At 45.0% G+C, this 19,350-nt stretch overlaps 1 protein-coding gene across 1 annotated transcript in view; it reads left to right on the top strand.

Moving 5' to 3' along the window:
• ATAD2B (ATPase family AAA domain containing 2B) overlaps positions 1 to 19,350 on the top strand; it is a 4,508,062-nt gene that overhangs the window by 1,380,334 nt on the left and 3,108,378 nt on the right. The window lies entirely within an intron of this gene.

Raw genomic sequence — 19,350 nt, 5'->3', positions numbered from 1 at the left:
TGGGTACAGTCGATCATATCCAAGGGTTACATAATTCCTTTCGAGGAAAGTCCCTTCCCCTCAAGTTCCCTTCCAGATGTACCCACCGGTCTAAGGGAAATTGCAGAGTTAGAAGTCTCAAAACTACTGCAAAAGAGCCATTCAGCCAGTTACAATAGACCATTCAGAGCCGGAATCTACTCAAGGTTCTTTTGGTCCCCAAAAAGACGGGAGACTGGAGACCAATATTGGATCTCAGCAGACTCAACAAGTCTGTCAGGAAGACAAGATTCCGAATGGTCACTCTTCAATCAATTCTGCCCTTCTTACAGAAGGACAATTGGATGTGCTCAATAGATCTTCAGGATGCGTACTATCACATCAAAATTCACAGACGCTCCAGGAGATTTCTCCGCTTTCGGCTGGGGTCCAGTCATTTCCAGTTCAGAGCCCTGCCCTTTGGTCTCACTACAGCCCCAGAGTGTTCACCAAATGCATGGCAGTGGTCACGGCTCACCTGAGGACGTCAAGGATTCCAGGTGTTTCCGTATCTCGACGACTGGCTCCTGTCAGCCACCACCAGGCATCAGCTTATACAAGCCAGGGATTACACAATAAACCTTTGTTCTCATTTGGGCATCTCAATCAACTTCGAAAAGTCATCCTTATCGCCCTGCCAGTCTATTACCTTCATAGGCGCAAACTTAAACACTGTTCGGATGTCAGCTACCCTTACAGATCAAAGAGTTTCAGACATTCAGAGTCATGTCAGAATCATTCTGGCCAGCAAGAAAGTACAGGCCAGAATGGTTCTAAAGGTATTAGGTCTCATGGCTGCGGCCATTACTCTTCTTCCTGGCTCGATTCTACATGCGCCTTCTTCAGTGGATGCTGTTCACACAATGGTCATACCAGCAACTTCCAATGCGTCACCAGATTCTGGTGACACAGACATGCAAAGAGCATCTTGCTTGGTGGATCACATCGCCTCAGGTTCACCAAGGCAGGTACTTTGTACCCCCATCCCGATAGCCACTGTCACCACGGATGCCTCCCTGATCGGGTGGGGGTCATTATCAGGGCAGGATGGTTCATGGGGCGTGGCAGCCGTTCGAGTACCATCTGCACATAAATGTCCTGGAGATGAGAGCAGTGCTTTTAACGTTGCAAGCCCTCAACGACTTTCTTCCCGTAGGGACATTTGCAGTCCACACAGACAACATGTCTGTAGTTTGGTATATCAACAAACAGGGCGGAACCAAGTCCTACCCCTTGTGTCGAGAAGCGCTCAGACTATGGCAATGGGCGATCTCCTCTCATCGGTTTCTGGTAGCAACGCATATCCCTGGGAAAACCAACATTGTAGCGGACAGATTGAGCAGAGCTATTCTCATGCCTCACGAGTGGTCTCTCAAGCAATCTATAGCGGAAGAGATTTTTCTGGAATGGGGTCGTCCATGTTGCGATCTTTTGCTACTCCCCAAAACAGCAAATGTCCAGACTTCTTCAGCCTCTTCCCTCTATCAGGCCATCCCCAGAGGCGCTCTGACCCAGGATTGGCCCCAGGGACTTCTTTATGCCTTCCTCCTTTTCCTCTGATCCCTCAGGTGATCCAGAAAGCTACCGTTTGAGAGCCAAATTGATTCTCATTGCCCCTTACTGGCCTCGACAAGTTTGGTTCCCGTTCCTCCATCATCACCTTTTGGTGCAGCCGTGGCATCTGGACCCAGTGCCAGATCTTCTGATTCACCAATCGGGTCAGCTGCACCGGTCAATCCCTTCTCTCAACCTCACAGCATGGTTGCTCCACTTCCTTCCTTAGCCAGGCTTCCTTTGATCTCTAACCCAGTTAGAGACATCATAGTAACCGCTAAAATCCTCTACCAGGAGGATTTATACAAGCAAATGGAAGCGTTTCTCTTATTGGGCTAAGGCCCAGAATATTGATCCTTTTACTGCCCTGTTCAGGCAGTCCTGGACTTCTTAGCGGAGATTTTTCATGCAGGCTCCTCTTCTTCCACAGTCAGAGTTCAATTGGCTGCTATTTCCAATTTTCATGTCGGGATAGCAGATCATAATATTATGTCCCATAGGCTCTGCAGGGCCTTCTTGAAAGGAATTTTCCTGCTAAAGCCTCCAATCAGGAATCCTCCTCCTCAGTGGGATCTAAATTTAGTGCTGACATCCTTGATTCTTCCCCTTCGAGCCAGCTGTTTCTTGTTCCCTGAAATATCTTTCTTGGAAAACTTTATTCCTAGTGGCTATTACATCTGCCAGGAGGGTGTCTGAACTTCATGCTCTTTCGGTTCGACCCCCCCTATTTGGTTTTTCATAAAGACAGAGTATCTTTGAGAACTAATCCAACCTTTTTACCTAAGGTCGCTTCAAAGAACAATTTGAATCAATCCATTGATCTCCTGTATTTTTCCTAACTATTCAGATAGAGCTGAACAAAAGCTACATTATCTTGATGTCCACCGTCAACTTAGATATTATTTGGACAGAACAAAAAAATTTAGAAAATCTGATCAACTTTTTGTTTCCTATGCGGATAATAAAAAAGGCCTTCCTGTTTCTAAAGTGACCTTGTCCAGATGGCTTTCTTCGGTCATCTCTGAAATTTATACTCAGGGGAAAACAGCTGTGCTCAAAACCTAAAGCACATTCAACTAGGAGCTTAGCTACTTCTACAACTTTTCAAGCTAGACTTCCTTTGGACACTATTTGTGCAGCGGCCACTTGGGCCACTCCTCACACTTTTGTTTCCCATTACAAATTGGACTTGGCCTCCAGGGACAGAGCCAGTTTTGGCTCTACAGTCCTCAAGAGTTTGTTCCATTGAGCCACCCAGGATAGAGGTGCTAGGGACGGTCCCATCAAGCAAGAATGAAGGCGAGATTGACAACTTAACATTAACAAGTTTTGTACCTACCATAACGTTCCATGTTAGTTGTCTTCTCGCCTTCTTTCTTGCGACCCTCCCTCCTTCCCCCTGGCCTGGACAGACCTTGTTATAAGAACTGTTATGCTGAAGACCATTCAGACCTGGTCCTTCTTCCATCTGTAAATTTTCTTTCTTCCTTTGGGAAGTATTTTATGCTTGGTGCTATTGCCCTTTGTCAGCAAACGAGATCTGGGTACTTACCGCCTTGCATCATGGGATATGGGGCTGCCTCGAGCTGGTAAAAGTGACTCTCGAGCTTAGCAAGTGCCGAGTCGGAGCCGAGGGATCGGCTCCGAACCCATCAAGCAAGAAAGAAGGCGAGAGAAGACAACTAACATGGAACGTTATGGTAGGTACATAACTTCTTATTTAATGGCTTTGGCTGTATGCTTTATATCCCTGATGACCTGATGTCATGGAAGATGAGACAGCATCCAACGCAGGACCCAAGACTTTGATAATCGGGACGGCTGAGGGCTACCTGCAGGCAGATAACCCAAATGTAATGAGTGCAACAGTGAGTACACTTGATCATCTACATTTATGGTAAGTGTACACAACTGTACTTTCTATACACACCTTCACCAAGCATTACCACTTACCTATCGTTTCTAAATTCAGAGCTGGATTTGCCACAGCAGTCTTACAAGGCCTGCTAGCCAGCCCTACTACTACTTGACTGCCTCCACCCTTCCTCAGCTTTGGGAGTCAACCCACGTGTGATGACTGCAGCAGTGAAACACGAAGAATATAGTGCAGTTGTGTACTCTTACCATAAATGTAGATGTTCGCGTGTATTCACTGTTGCAGTCCTGGTTACCCTCCCTCCAGCCCAATCTTACTATACTTTTTACCCGTCCTCTCTTTTCTCCATATCTTATGGAAATGGTATTTACTTTTTACTGGAGGTGCTCCACACGATTTGATTGCTCCCTATTTTGGAGGGTCCTGACATCTGGGACAAGAAAAACTGATGTAATGTCGTCAGCTGCATGTTTTATATCCCCTGATGACCTGACGTCAGCTGCATGTTTTATATCCCCTGATGACCTGACGTCATGGATGAGGCGACAGCATCCAATGCAGAAATCCCAAGACTGTTATTTGGGCTGACTGAGGGCTACCTGCTGGCAGATAACCCAAATGTGATGACTGCAACAGTGAATACACTAACATCTACATTTATGTTAAGTGTACACAACTGTACTTTCTTTTACCATGTTGGAACTATCAATATGGTCTTCAAAATGAGGTATTACTTAGCACATTCAGATGCTCCCTTGCAAAGTTATTTACCAAAAAATGAAAAAACATAATTTCTATAACGAGTCCTAACAAAACTGATATCTGTACATGCATACACCATTCATAATCTAAACTATACACATGCCTGATAAAAGCAGAGTAAAAAAAAGTATTGCAGGATGGTCACTGACATATTAGATTGTACGTGATAGCACTCTCCGGAAACAGTTGTTCTTTCTCAGCATCTTCACCAGCTCCTTACCACAGTTATTTGCCAAACTCAGAAAAATATATTTTACACAACACATTTTATAATAGAGTTTTACTTACCATACTGGTACTAGGTCATGGGTGTTTTCCATTCTTCTCACAAGCTGCAGGTTACCAATCCTGCATAGCTCTCGTCACGCCATTGTGGAGGTCCATCAAGAACAACACAATGCCCTCCTCAGTTAGGTGAACGCCATCCCCTGTGAACAGGTGAACATCTTCCGCCGTGATGCTATCATGGCAGATTGCAGATTCACCGACCCTGTGCATCAAACCATGCATGAACCCATTCTGTAATCGTCTGGCCTTGTGAGCTGCCCATTGACTGTTTGCTGTTTTCCACATCTCCAGTGATTCCCAGACCATCAGAAGATACAGTCTTACCTTACCTTAGCTGAAATACTGCATGGGTGAACACTGACAAGGGGGCACAGAAAGGGCACATGTAAAGAGAAGAAGCAAGACTGACCCTGACCTTGCCTTTTTGCATGTGTCCTTTCCCGGAGGGAAATATTGCATTATAGTGGCACCCCTTAGTCCATACTTAACTAGGAAAGCAGCACTATGGGACTGAGCTGAAGAGTCTCCAAGTTCCCAACTGCCATCCAGGTCAGTCATAAGGTCCACGGGTGTTGAGTATGACACACTGCACCCAGCAGCCTGGCCACAACTTTTGTGGTGTACACTTGTGCATCTTACTGCTGTCAGCAATCTGCTAGACCCTTATGGCCATGGTACTCGCCAAACCATTCAACACTCAGGTTAATCTTGCAGGTCGGGCATCACCATGATGGTTCAGCACATTTACCCTTGCTGGCACAGTGTTTGCATTGACTTCCGCCATTTCACTGGGAAGTGTGAGCCTTGTTAAAATTGGCTCATGGGCTCTTTTCTTGTAGTTGGCCAGAAGGTGTATGCCTAGGTTTTTTCTAAACTAACTGGCTTGCCGCAATAACACGGCCAGAAAGTGAAAGCTACCGGTGGCTGGTACTCTCACTGAATAAATGTAAGCATTCACTATGGCCACATCCCATAGGAACCAGAACAAGTACAGCCACCATTTTCTTGCCTTTCTTGTAGTTGGATACTGCGCCCTGAGCTGATCGGCTAGGTCTACCCCATTCATGTATGTAATGTACATGTTTACAACTGGTGGACATGGCACTGAAGCTGCTTTTCCATCGTGCTGTCTCCTGCGTGTGCTGGAGACTGGCAAGGTTGGGTTACTATTAGTTGACACTAGAAATACTGGGTTGCTATCCTTCCATTCAGTTGAAAGAAGTGCTCCACTCTGCAACTGCTTGTAGAACCCTCTAGGTGCTTTACCAATGGCCTGTCTGTTGAATGTTACAGGCCATCCTGACCTATTGGTGCGCATAATTCCGCAGCAGTACAGACAGTCTTGCATCAGTCACTGTGCCAGAGGGGACAGAGGAGAAGAAGTTGTCAAAGTAAATGTGATGCTTCTTTCCAGTCAGCCCCCGTGTTAGGTCAACCACAACTCTGTGTGCCAGTCCCAGCCTCTGGTCTGCTCTGCCTTTCTAGTGTATACCTGGAATTCACTCACATAACCATTATGTAAGTCAGCCAGCACCCATACCTTTATGCCATACCTCTTAAACTAGGCCATAAACTGCCTGAATGTCACATGTCCACGGAAGCCAACCATGGCTTTATCTACTGACACCTCAGGATGCACATTGTACTGTGTCCTACATGCATGAAGTACGGCATCCAGTATTGGGCGTACATGATGTAGCTTGTCATGACCCACAGAGCCCTGTGGCAGTCTGAGGTATTTGTCATTCCAGTGGAAATACTGCTGGATTTTTTCAAACCTCGCTCAGGTCATGTACTCAGCTATTGGAAATGAACCATACACATGGTGCGTTTCCCAGTACTGTATGTATTCTGGAACATGTACAGTAGACAAGTATATTCTGACACCAAGACATGTGCGTATGTCTCCAGGACAAACAGGACTCTTGCCTGATGCAGCCTGCCTTCTGTGCAGCATAGCTGTTAGTTTCAACAGCAATAAGTGAGCAGAGTTCCTCTGGGAACATCAAATTGAGGAAGTCCATCTCTGTGTTGTCCGAGTCCAGGTTGGTTGCTGGGCCGACCGGACACACACAACACTCATCAGTGCGAACTGATGTTAGGTGTTTCTCCCACGATATGTTACGTGGTGCGCGTGCTCGCCGTATCTTTTTGGTTAGCCTCCCACACTTTGGGAACGAAAACTATGGAGTGGTTAAGAGATAGTACCCTGTGATCAGTTTCAGTACCCACTGGTTTGTATGCAGCTCTGAGTGGAGTGCTCTTGCACATTCCACGCTGCGGCACACTCAGATCCTTGCTTGACAAGGAGCTACTTTGGCTCAGATCCAGTGGACTTTCTCCATCGGAATAAACCTGCTGTGGACTATGCCTGAACTCCTGTTCAGTAGGAGGCATATCCACTTCCTTGTCAGCAGTAGTCCTGGCCTGTGCTATCGAGGACTGCAAAGGCTTGTCAGTCAGGCCATGTCCTTGCCTTAACTCAGCAATTCATCCTCCATGTCAAAATCGGATTCAAGTTGTTGACCACTATTGTGTGTGCCATCATTCCTTAGCTGGGCTAGTGGCACATCATCCTCACTGTTGTGGTCAGTTTCAACAGTGGTGAGGTCGGGGTGGCAGAGCGTGTCAGGAATGGCTGGGATAGGGGCATCATCTTTATCAGCAGTAATGGCCTTCTCATGCAGACGTGCCAATGGAATATCATCATCTGCATCATAATTGTCATCTTCACTCTAGTTTGCTTTACTTTGTGATTCAAGGTCAAATTCCATTTTGGACCCACTGGTATTACTGTCAGAATCCGTATCCTCGCCCAAGTAAATGTTGGTTGACTTCTTAGCAGATGGCATCTTCACTGACGGGTGTGATGTGAACGCAAAGCTGAAAAACACAATGGTATAGAACAATATAATGTTACTCGACTGTACAGAGGCAGCTGCAAAGGAACACAACAGGCACTATGTAGTGATTGTTTGAGACATTAAACTTTCATCATATGCAGTTCAGTTACATTAATTCACAAAGATATGAACCACATTACTAGAATGGATACTTGCATCTGCATGTTACTCGTGAAAATACAGATAAACTGAAGGAAAGGAACTGTGCTTTCATCAGTGAGCTGATGTTTGTATATGCACCAAACAATGTTTAAGAAATGTCCAATTAAATAAAACAATTAAAATAACAGAAATCTTTACACCATAGTGAATTATTAAATCAATATATACACCAAGTGGGACCAGAATTTGCTTCATGTATTTGTTACATTTCTCAAAATTGCACAGCTGCTGACAGTTTTACCTGAAAAGTGATGAGTCAGTGCTACATTATAAGTGCACTTATTGTTAATGTGATAATGACCTGCATTTCAGCTCTACAAATCCAAGGCAAATTTTGAGAGAAAAAAATCGAGGACTCTAAAAGAGAATCATAAGGCCTTCTTTCAACATACTGGCTGACAGGTTCAGTGCAAACTTCTCCCCCCCCCCAAAGGAGAGATATCTATTCAGGATACGTTACTCAAGGGGAGTGGGCGCATCGTGGTGTGGTCTCATCTTTCAGGGGCGGTGCCTCCTGGAAACCTATGGACATTACCGCAGCTTGTCAGTCTCATACCGCTTGCTCAGAGGTGACCTGTGCCTGACATATAAGGCCATGTCAAACCCAGATCCCTCAGAACCACAAGGGCGGGAGACTTAAACCTTGACACGGTTATAAATAGAACATGCTGGAGGGACAGATTCATCACCCAGAGACTCCCTGCTGTGGAACAAACGGAAACATGTGTGCAGCAGAGAGCATCTCTTGGTCTTGTCTTGGAGAATTTGATGATGGAGGATAGAGATTGCATACCCAGGGATTACTTCACTGCAGCACTGCAAAACAGCACAGCAAATGATGAGCATAGTTTTTATTGGCGGAACTAAAAAAAAAAAAGCCACATATACATGAGATCATTTTATAAATGCCTTGAGGGAGATAGCCTATTTCATTCCTGCAAAGTTATGCATGCTCAGACACAGATGATAATTGCTGCACTTAACCTGTTGAGTAGGCACAACTCTGTATTACCTTGTGCAGCTGTTGTGTGACGAGTCATTATCATCTGTTAGGGGAAGGCCATATTCATTAAGTAAAAATAGTACAACACATTACTGAGCCCTTCCTCCCACCTATGTAACAGAGACTCATCAGTAAGGGGAAGACCTGAGTGATTGAGTAAAATACTATAACACTTGGATATTGAGCCCTTCCTCTCCCGCCTAAATTCCATAAGTGACTGACAAAGCTAAGAAAAAAGAATAAAACATGGTAGCTCCATGCTTGTAATAGTAAAATAGTAAGTATGGATACATCTATAAGAAATTAATTGTAGGGAATTTTGGTAGAATTAGTGGCATAGCTACGTAATGGAACATATGCTATGTCAAATACCAGAAAAAAATAACACAATATTTTACAGGTCAAAATCATACAGAAATGGCTAGCCCAAACAACTACTGGCAGGAAACGTCTTCACTATGGTACATATTACACTGTCACATTGTCTTACAAAACACTAACACAGCTTTGAACATCTAAACATTACAGACTTTGTGCAAGTCAGAATAATATACAATGATAGAATATAAAATGCATTTTTAAATTAGAAGTTTATTACAGCAAGAAAGAACCATTACTAGCAATGTAAATTTTGTCTGATGTAGGTACCCTCCAAGCCAGCCTCCACAGATTTTTCTATAATTGCATAAAGTTGAATGCTGAAAATGCATCTGTCAAGAACAGCAATAAATGAACACTGGCATAGTTACTCCTGATTGGAGGCGATCACAATATGACTGCAATGGATAAACAGCATCTGTTCTCCAATGACTAGATGGATGCATACCTTCTAAGGTGATAAGAGACAGGGAAGAAGTAAAATCAAGTGTTTGCGAATTAGTATCACACCATGGGGGGGGGGAGGGATTCAGCACACAGTCTAACACATGCCTATCTATGGGCAGAGGTCAGGGACAAGATACCATGCACCAGCTGTGGGAGGACATGTGCGTCACTATCTGATGCATCACCGATGGAATGGTGCCTCATCTCGAAAGAGGAAAGAACAGAAAAGTACTCATTACAGACTCTTAACCAGCAGCTGCAAAAACTGACTCTGCATCACAAAAGTGAACTCCAAACCCCAATACTCCCCACTATGGGAAAGGCACTCTGAAGCAAATAGTATCAGATTGTGAAGGCAGATGACATTAGTGAGATGGCCATTACTAAGCCTTTTGCTGTGATCAGTCACCATCCCAGGTCTCACATTGTCCTGCAACCAATAACACTAAATTATACTGCAACCAGAGACCCTTCTAGGCCATCAGCCCAACGATCGCTGTGTGCGACAGTCACCCTTTTAAGCATTAGGCTACATTAGTAACGTCACCCTAACTCTCAGAAGGTACCTTGGTCATAATCCCTGACTTCAAAGATGGACCTCCACTATCCTAGAGGCTGCATCAATACCATCACTCTGGCCATTAAGTGGTACTGGTCATTACCCAACCTCCAAGCTGTACCTCAGCCACCCAGGTCTCAGACTGCATCATGTCTGCCAACTTCAGAGTTAGGTTGAAGCCAGTCATCCGTAATTTATTTATATGTTTTAACTGAGCAGACGAACTGTTTCAAGGAGCTTTTTCTGTCACAACCAGGAACATAAATAATTAACATCTACACAAAATAAATGGGTCATAAGCATACCCACAACTGTCACATACCTGTGCTAGCTGCCTACTCAGACTGCTGATGTGCACACACTTAAACTAATACTTTGTTGAAGCACCTTTTGATTTAATTACAGCAGTCAGTTTTCCTGGGTACACACCTGCCATTAAGAGACTCTGATTAACCCCAAATAAAGTTCAGCTGTCCTTGTTGGATTTTCTTGACATTTACTCAGTTGCCTGTTAGAGCAAAAGCCATGGTTCGCAGACAGCTTACAAAGCATCAAAGGGCTCTCATTGTTGAAAGGTATCAGTCAGGAGAGGGGTACAAAAAAAATTCCACTGCGTTGGATATACCATGGAACACCGTGAAGACAGTCAAAAAGTGGAGAAAATATGGGACAACAGTGATGTTCAGACCAAAAGAAAATGCCAGCACCAATGATGAGCTGAGAGAACTGTAAGAGCTTTATTAATCTGAAATACTAGACCGGTTTCAGCACATGACTTTCATCAGTAGATTAACACAGAGTAAAAGAAAAGCCCAACATTAAATACCTCTGCCCATGAGGTAATATGACATTTCCTGTCTAGAAAAATATAAATAATAAATGTACATTTAATATAATAAATAGAATATTTGTAGCTTGTCATTAAGTCCAGGGGAAAACAGATCCCCCCAAGTTTCACTATCCATTTCCTTTCTTTGTTAAGAATTCCATGCCATCCAGTTTTAAAAGCCCGATTGCCTATAATGTTGTCTATAATAGTAAATGAAAATTTAGCAGTAGGATGATTCAATGTATGTCTGTATAGGGCATTGGTAACCCTAGCATTCCTAATATCACCCAGATGTTCAGATATTCTAATTCTGAACTGTCTAGATGTCTGACCAATGTAGAAAGCTTGACAGGTGCATGTTGCAAGATAGACAATCCAATCTGTACTACAATTACCAAAGCAACGGATATTGTATAAATGTCCAGTGTTCTTGCTAGTAAATGTTTTAGTTTTAAATATATAACTGCAAAAACTACAGTGTCCACAAGGGTAGGATCCAACTAATTTTTCACCCGTGAGGGTCCTCTGATATGGAGTATCATCCCTTGATGTTATTTTCTTATAATGAGAGAAATGAGATCCCAGTGTCTTGCCCTTTCTATATGAGAATGAACACCTATCCCCCAAGTTGTCTTCTAATAGAGTATGTGACTTCAACATGTTCCAGTGTTTATCTACAATGTCCAGAAGATGCATAGTATTTCTACCATATGTAGTGACAAATCTCAAAGTCTCCTGATTAGTCTGCGTATGCTGCTTTCTGTATTCCATTAGTGTATCCCTGGTCTGATTTTTACTCCATTGCATGGCTGAACAAACAGTATGTCTAGAATATCCCCTTGTTAGAAACCTATTGGCAAGATCTTCGTGATGTTGTCTCAAGTCTTGTTCAGAGGAACAAATCCTTTTAACCTGCAAAAACTGTGATTTAGGGATATTATTAATAGTGTGCTTGGGATGTAGACTGTTGGCATGTAGCAAGGTGTTATATTCTGGAAATTTACGATATACAGAAGTTTGAAGGGTGTGTTGTCTGGTTGGCGCTGTAAAAAAAGTCTAAGAAGTGTATTTCATTATGATGGTAATCAACCGTAACCTCCGCGCCCCATATATTACCATTAAGATGTTCAACAAACTCCTGTAAATAGTCACTTCCCCCTTTCCAGACCAGCCAACAGTCATCCAAGTACCTTCTCCAGATGTCAATTTCAGGTGTGTGTGTATATATATATATATATATATATATATATATGTTATGAAGCTTATCATAAATTATATGATGTTAAGTTGTCTATCTCGCCTTCATTCTTGCTGGATGGGTTCGGAGCCGACCTCGGCTCCGACTCGGCCACTGTAAAAGCTCAAGAGTTGGTTCCACCGGCTCGAGGCCCCCCTTATATCCCACAATGCTAGGCGTGAATTACCCCAGATCTCGTTTGCCGCTGCAGCGATCGAGGTGTTGTTTTTTCTACCGGCTTCAGGTCAGTTGTATTAGATCAGTTTAATAACTGTTTAAACCCCTTTTAGTTTAGCTTTTTCTTCTTTAACTATAGTGTAGTGGATATTTATCCTTTCTACCCTTATCCAGCCCCTTTCCCACAAGAACTGATAAGTTCTTTCCTTAGGCCTTCGGGCCCTTCCATCCCTAATAGTGGTGTGTATGTGTTTTTTGTAGGGATTTATTTTATATATAAACTAACTAATTTCTTTAGCTTTTAGTTTAATTTACCGTTTTCTGATAGTGTAATTGGTCTGTGTGTGTTTTGTGTGGTGGTTACACTTCGGTTCCTTGAAAATGTCCAAGGATTCAAAGGTCTCAGGCTTCAAGAAGTGTGACTCGTGCTGTCAGAAAATGTCTCTGACAGACGGTCACACTTCTTGTGTGTACTGCCTGGGACCTTTACACCTGCAGGACTCTTGTGCTGTATGGCATGGCTTCAGCCCTAGAGTCCTGCAGGAAAGAAAGAACAAACTCATCCTAAGGGGTTTGCTCAAGCCTGAAGGTTCCCTAACTGCTTCCTCGGGAAAACCTTCCAAGGCTTCTAAGACCTCGACTCCAGTTTGAGTCGAGGCCTAAGGCTTCGAAGCCTACTGCTACATCGGCTCCGGCTGGAGCCGATGAGTCTTTGACTACAGCTTCTGTGGTTCCCTCGGCTCCAGCTGGAGCTGAGGTATTGGAAATTCCTGGGTCGGCTCCGATCAGACCGTCGGAGCCGACATCTAGAAAGAGGTCTAGGTCACCCTCCCTTGGCTCCGTTCATTCGGCTCCAGCGTCTCCCTTGCTGTCTGAACGGAGCCATAGGTCTCACTCCTCTAGGTCATCGAGGCTTTCGGATCATGACCTTCAGAGGGTAGTGAGTCGACTTCTAAAGTCCGAGGCACTGGCCCAAATGCTTCAGAGCCGGACTCATCAGTCGATGCTTCAACCTTTCCCTCTAAATATTCCTCCTCCGACTCTTTTGAGCTCGGAGCCGGGGCGTCTCGGAACCGAGACTGTGGTAGCGTCGGAACCGATACACTTGTCTTCGGTTCCGTCGTCGGCTCCGATTTCTTCCTTTGAAGAATCTCGGCACCGGACTTCCCTCGTCGGCTCCGAGGGGGTGAGTGGCATCGGACCCTTGTCCGACCCCCCTCTCCCTCTCAGTGCTTCGGCGCTGGTGAGTTCGGCTCTGACATCGGCCTCGGAGCCATCTCTGTCGGCGCCGAGGGAGGTTCTCAGCTTCTCGGAGCGGGGACCTCTGGCTCTGCCTGACAGGGGTGCATTCGAGGTCATGCGGAGTGTGTTGGAACGTGGTTCAACTCCACAGTCGGCTCCGTCCGCCCCTCCCTCTTCGGTGCCTCAGGTGGTGTCTACTCTCTCCCTCATCCCTGACCGCAGAGAGCCAACTCTTCAAGAATCCCCTATGGGGATTTCATCTTCTTCCGAGGCCTTTCCTGATTTGGCAGGGGAGCCCCCTAGGAAGAGAAAGTGTAAGAGGAAACACATAGACTCACCTGAGTCTGTCACCTCTGACAGATTTAGAGGATTCCGAGGGTTCTCCCCGTTCCCCTTCTGAAGATGTCTCCTTTGCAGACATTCTAGAGATCCTCAAGCAGAGGGGAAATTGGCCAGCCCTTAACCCTTCGGAGGATGAATCTGTGTATCTTGAGGCGTTTGGCTCTCGCCCTTCCACCTCCTGGGTGTCACCCCCTTTGACCCCTCATGCAGGTGGTAGCAAAAAGCCTGGACGGCTCCTGACTCAGTGGACCCTACCCCCAGGAGACCTTCTAAATTTATAACAGCACCCACTGATAAACAATTTCTGACCAAAGGAGTTACTGTGGATGCTATGGTGGTAGCTGCTGCCACAAAGAAGGAACTAGCTGATCCTTCAGTGCCTGTCCATCCCCCTAACAAGGAATCTAGGTCTATGGACAGGTACGGGAAGCGGATGTTTTCGTCAGCGACCTTTGCAATGCGTTCGCTGAACTACTTATGCCATTTCACTCGTTTCCAGAGAGACTTGATCAAGGAAGCGAGTGAGATGTTGAAGGATCCTACAGCTGCAGGTTTTCAGGACAAGATGAACGCCCAGCTGACTACCCTGAATTCTATAGCTAACTCCTCCATGCGCCTCCTTTCATATGCGGCTGATGGAGCGAGTAGAGCCGCAGGGACAGGTGTAGCCTTACGCCGGCATGCCTGGATGCGACTATGCAATTTCGCGGACCCCTTTAAAACGTCTTTCACTAATTCCCTGTTTGATGGATCATCTCTCTTTGGTCCTCAAGTGAAAGAAACCTTGACTAGGTGCGAGACGGATGGCAAAACTTTGTCTGCCGTCGGAGTCCGTTTTTCTACTCCTTCTAGACCTTACCCCAAAGGCCAGAAAAGTGGGAAAATGTGGTTCTGTAAACAATCTCAAGGGAATTTGCCTGACGCACAGAGTCGGTTCCCCTCCAGAGGCAGAGGAGGGAACAATAATGGTAGACGTCACCCCAGAGGCAGAGGGGGTCCGCAGAACCAGGGCAATCGAGAAACTTTTTCCGATAAGCCCTTTCAGCATCCCTGAGGTGTTGCCCGACTGTCCACCTTCGGAGGCAGTCGGGGGAAGATTGGCACTGTACCCAGAAGCCTGGCTATCCCTAACTCAAGACAAGTGGGTACGGTCCATCATTTCGAAGGCTATTCCATTCCCTTCTTCGCATTCCAAACCAATCAAAAATCCCTGCCAGATGTTCCACCCGCTCAAAGGGATCTTGCAGCTTTGGAAATTTCAAAGCTGCTTGCAAAAAGAGCAATTCAGCCAGTTCCAGCAGACCAGCAAGGATCCGGAATCTACTCCAGGTTCTTTTTAGTTCCAAAGAAAACAGGGGACTGGAGACCAATTTTGGATCTCAGTATCTTGAACAAGTCAGTCAAGAAAACAAGATTTCGGATGGTCACGCTACAGTCCATCCTTCCCCTATTGGGAAAGGAAAACTGGATGTGCTCTATAGATCTTCGGGACGCGTACTATCATATAAAAATGAACAGATGCTCCAGAAGATTCCTCCGCTTCAGGCTGGGAACCAGTCATTTTCAATTCAGAGCCCTGCCCTTTGGACTCACCACTGCCCCCCGGGTGTTTACCAAATGCATGGCAGTGGTAGCTTCTCACCTGAGACGTCAAGGATTCCAGGTGTTTCCATATTTGGACGACTGGCTCCTCATAGCTCCCACCAAGCATCTTCTTCTAATGGCCAGAGACTACACCTTTCGCATTTGTCAAAAGTTAGGCATCTCAGTAAATTGCGAAAAGTCTGTTTTGTCGCCTTGTCGTGCTATTACCTTCATAGGCGCAAATCTAGACACAGTCAGCATGTCTGCAAGACTAACAGATCAGAGAATAACAGACATACGCAAACTGGTCTCGCTTCTCTTCAGCAACAACAGAGCCAAAGCCAGGTTAGTTCTGAAAGTATTAGGGATTATGGCGGCTGCCATTCCTCTGCTTCCATTAGCCAGATTCCACATGAGAATCCTTCAATGGATGCTCTTCACACAATGGTCATACCAACAACTTCCGATGTCTCACACCATTATGATAACGCAAACATGCAAGAATCATCTTCTGTGGTGGATGTCTTCCCCTCAGCTCTTCTTGGGAAGACCCTTTGTTCCTTCCCCTCTGGTTGCTATTCTGACAACGGACGCCTCCCTGATGGGGTGGGGGGGGCATTATCAGGGCAGAACTGTCCAGGGCATATGGCAACCAGACGAATGCCACTTGCATATAAATGTTCTAGAGATGAGAGCAGTGCTTTTAGCGTTGCAAGCCCTTCAAGACTCTCTTCCCCTGGGAACGATAGCAATCCAGACGGACAATATGTCTGTAGTGTGGTATATCAACAAACAAGGCGGAACCAGGTCTTATCCCCTATGTCGAGAAGCACTCAGACTGTGGCAATGGGCGATTTCTTCTCAGCGTTTTCTGATAGCAACGCACATCCCCGGGAAGTCCAATCAAATCGCGGACAAGTTGAGCAGGGCTATCCTCATGCCTCACGAGTGGTCTCTGAAAGATTCTATTGCGAGAAAAATTTTTTCTCAAGTGGGGTCAGCCTTGCTGCGACCTTTTTGCTACTCCCCAAAACAGCAAGTGCAGAGATTATTTCACCCTATTCCCGTTACCAGGCCAGCCCAGCAGAGACGCTCTAGTCCAAATTTGGCCCCGGGGACTTCTGTATGCATTTCCTCCCTTCCCACTAATCTCTCAAGTGATACAGAAAGCTATCGCTCAGAAGGCCTCATTGATCCTCATTGCTCCTTACTGGCCTTGACAGGTTTGGTTCCCCTTCCTACATCAATTTCTGTTGGAGCAACCTTGGCATCTGGACCTAGTTCCAGATCTTTTGATCCATCAGTCGGGTCAGTTACACCGCTCCCTCCCCTCTCTGAACCTCACTGCTTGGTTCCTCCAGTTCCTACCCTAGCCAGGCTTCCTCAAATATCTCACACTGTTCGAGATATTTTAATAGCTTCACATAAATCTTCCACTCGGAAAATTTATCTTGGTAAGTGGAAACGTTTTGCCTATTGGGCTCAAGGAAAGGATTTAGATCCTTTCACTGCTCCCATCCATATGGTTCTTGATTTTCTAGCTGAACTCTTTCATGCAGGTTCATCTCCTTCTACTCTCAAAGTTCAATTGGCAGCTATATCTAACTTTCATGTAGGCATTTCAGAGTCTGCCATCATGTCCCACAAGCTTTGCAAAGCCTTTTTGAAGGGAGTTTTTCTTCTCAGACCTCCTATAAGAAATCCTCCTCCTCCTTGGGACCTTAATTTAGTGCTCAGTTCTTTGATTCTTCCCTCTTTCGAACCTGCAGCTTCCTGTTCATTAAAATTGCTATCATGGAAGACTCTCTTTCTGGTAGCTATTACTTCAGCTAGAAGAGTTTCAGAACTTCATGCACTCAGCTGTCGACCTCCTTATCTGTTGTTCCATAAGGACAGGGTATCCTTATGAACCAACCCGTCCTTTTTACCTAAAATAGCCTCGGCGTCTAACCTAAATCAAAGCATTGACCTCCCTGTGTTTTTTCCAGAATATTCTAATAGGTCTGAACAAAAATTGCATTGGCTAGATGTTCATCGTCAGTTAAGGTACTATTTGGATAGAACCAAACAATTCAGAAAATCTGACCAACTGTTTGTCTCTTATGCAGCTAGATGGCTAACATCTCTAATTTCCATTGTTTATGAAATTAGACACCAAAAGCTGCCTAACAAACCTAAAGCCCATTCCACCAGAGCTTTGGCTACTTCTATAGCCTTCCAAGACAGACTGCCTATTGACACCATTTGTGCAGCGGCTACTTGGGCTACTCCTCACACTTTCATTTCACATTATAAGTTGGATTTAGCTTCTAGGCATAGAGCTAACTTTGGTTCCACTGTTCTCAAGAGTCTGTTCTGTTAGGCCACCCGGGACAAGGTGCTAGGGACGCGGTCCCATCCAGCAAGAATGAAGGCGAGATAGACAACTTAACATTTAGAAGTTATGTTCTTACCATAACGTTCCATGTTAGTTGTCTTCTTCTCGCCTTCTTTCTTGCGTCCCACCCTCCTTCCCCCTGGCATGGACAGACCTAGAGGAGTTTGATTGTGACCTCTCTTTCTACCACCTCTTTGCTATAGGTATATGCTCTGCTGTGCATATTTTTCCTAGATCAGGCTTAGGTCACCTTTTCTCTTCCCCTTTGTTTATAGAGGTGGACTCTTTTTCCAGTTTTTTCTGGTTGTATTACTAGCTGGGCCTAGCTCACAAACGAGATCTGAGGTAATTCACGCCTAGCATTGTGGGATATAAGGGGGGCCTCGAGCCGGTGGAACCAACTCTCGAGCTTTTAGAGTGGCCGAGTCGGAGCCGAGGTCGGCTCCGAACCCATCCAGCAAGAAAGATGGGGAGAAGAAGACAACTAACATGGAACGTTATGGTAAGAACATAACTTCTAATTCCTCAACATACCCCATGTAAAGGTCAGCATAAATAGGTGCAAATGAAGCACCCATAGCTGTACCCTGTATCTGCCAGTAACAATCCTCTTTAAAATAAAATACATTTTTGGTGAGGATATGTTCTGCCATACAAATCAATTATGTATTAAATCCAGGGGAATAAATGCCTGCTTTGTTCAGCCAAAAATCCAATGCTGCTAATCCAGCCCAGTGTGGAATACTGGTGTAAAGTGATTTGACATCAAGAGTACACATTAGCCAATGTGGCTCTAATTGTGAATCTGAAACAATTTGTAAAAATTCTGTAGTGTCCTGGAGTCTAGCTCTAATCAATAGCAAAAGGGGTTTGAGTTTTTCTGTAAGGAAAACAGACAGGGGTTCAGTAAGTGATCCAAACCCTGAGACAATTGGTCTACCCGGTGGTTGATAAAGAGATTTATGGATTTTGGGTAATAGATATAAATACTGTTTCGCAGTGATGTTGCAAAAAACTGGACGTCCCTCCAACATTGATGAAAAGACCAGATGGAAACTGGTCAGGGAAGCTGCCAAGAGACCTACAGCAACCTTGAATGAGCTTCAGGAATTTTTGGCAAGTACTGGTTGTGTGCTACATTGCTACATGTGACAACAGTCTCCGGTATTCTGCATATGTCTGGACTATGGGATAGGGTTGCAAGACAGAAGCCTTTTCTTACACACAAAATAATCCATGCCTGGCTAAAATTTGTGAAGTAATACATCAAGTCTCCCAAAAGCATGTGGGAAACTCTGTTATGGTCTGATGAGACCAAGATTGAACTTTTTGGCCACGATTCCAGAAGATACGTTTGGCGCAAAAACACTTACATCATCAAAAGAACACCATTCCCACGATGAAGCATGGTGGTGGCAGTATCATGCTTTGAAGTAGCTTTTCTTCAGCTGGAAATAGGGCTTTACTCAAGGTGGAGGGAATTATGAACAGTTCCATATACCAGTCACTTTTGGCCCCAAAATCTTCAGGCATCTGCTAGAAAGCTGAAGTTAGAGGAATTTCACATTTCAACAAGACAATGACCCAAAGTATACATCCAAATCAACAAAAG

Source organism: Protopterus annectens, chromosome 2.part1 (assembly GCF_019279795.1).
Source record: "Protopterus annectens isolate FY-2018-M chromosome 2.part1, PAN1.0, whole genome shotgun sequence".
Lineage (NCBI taxonomy): Eukaryota > Metazoa > Chordata > Ceratodontiformes > Protopteridae > Protopterus > Protopterus annectens.
This window is presented reverse-complemented; position numbering and strand designations above follow the sequence as displayed.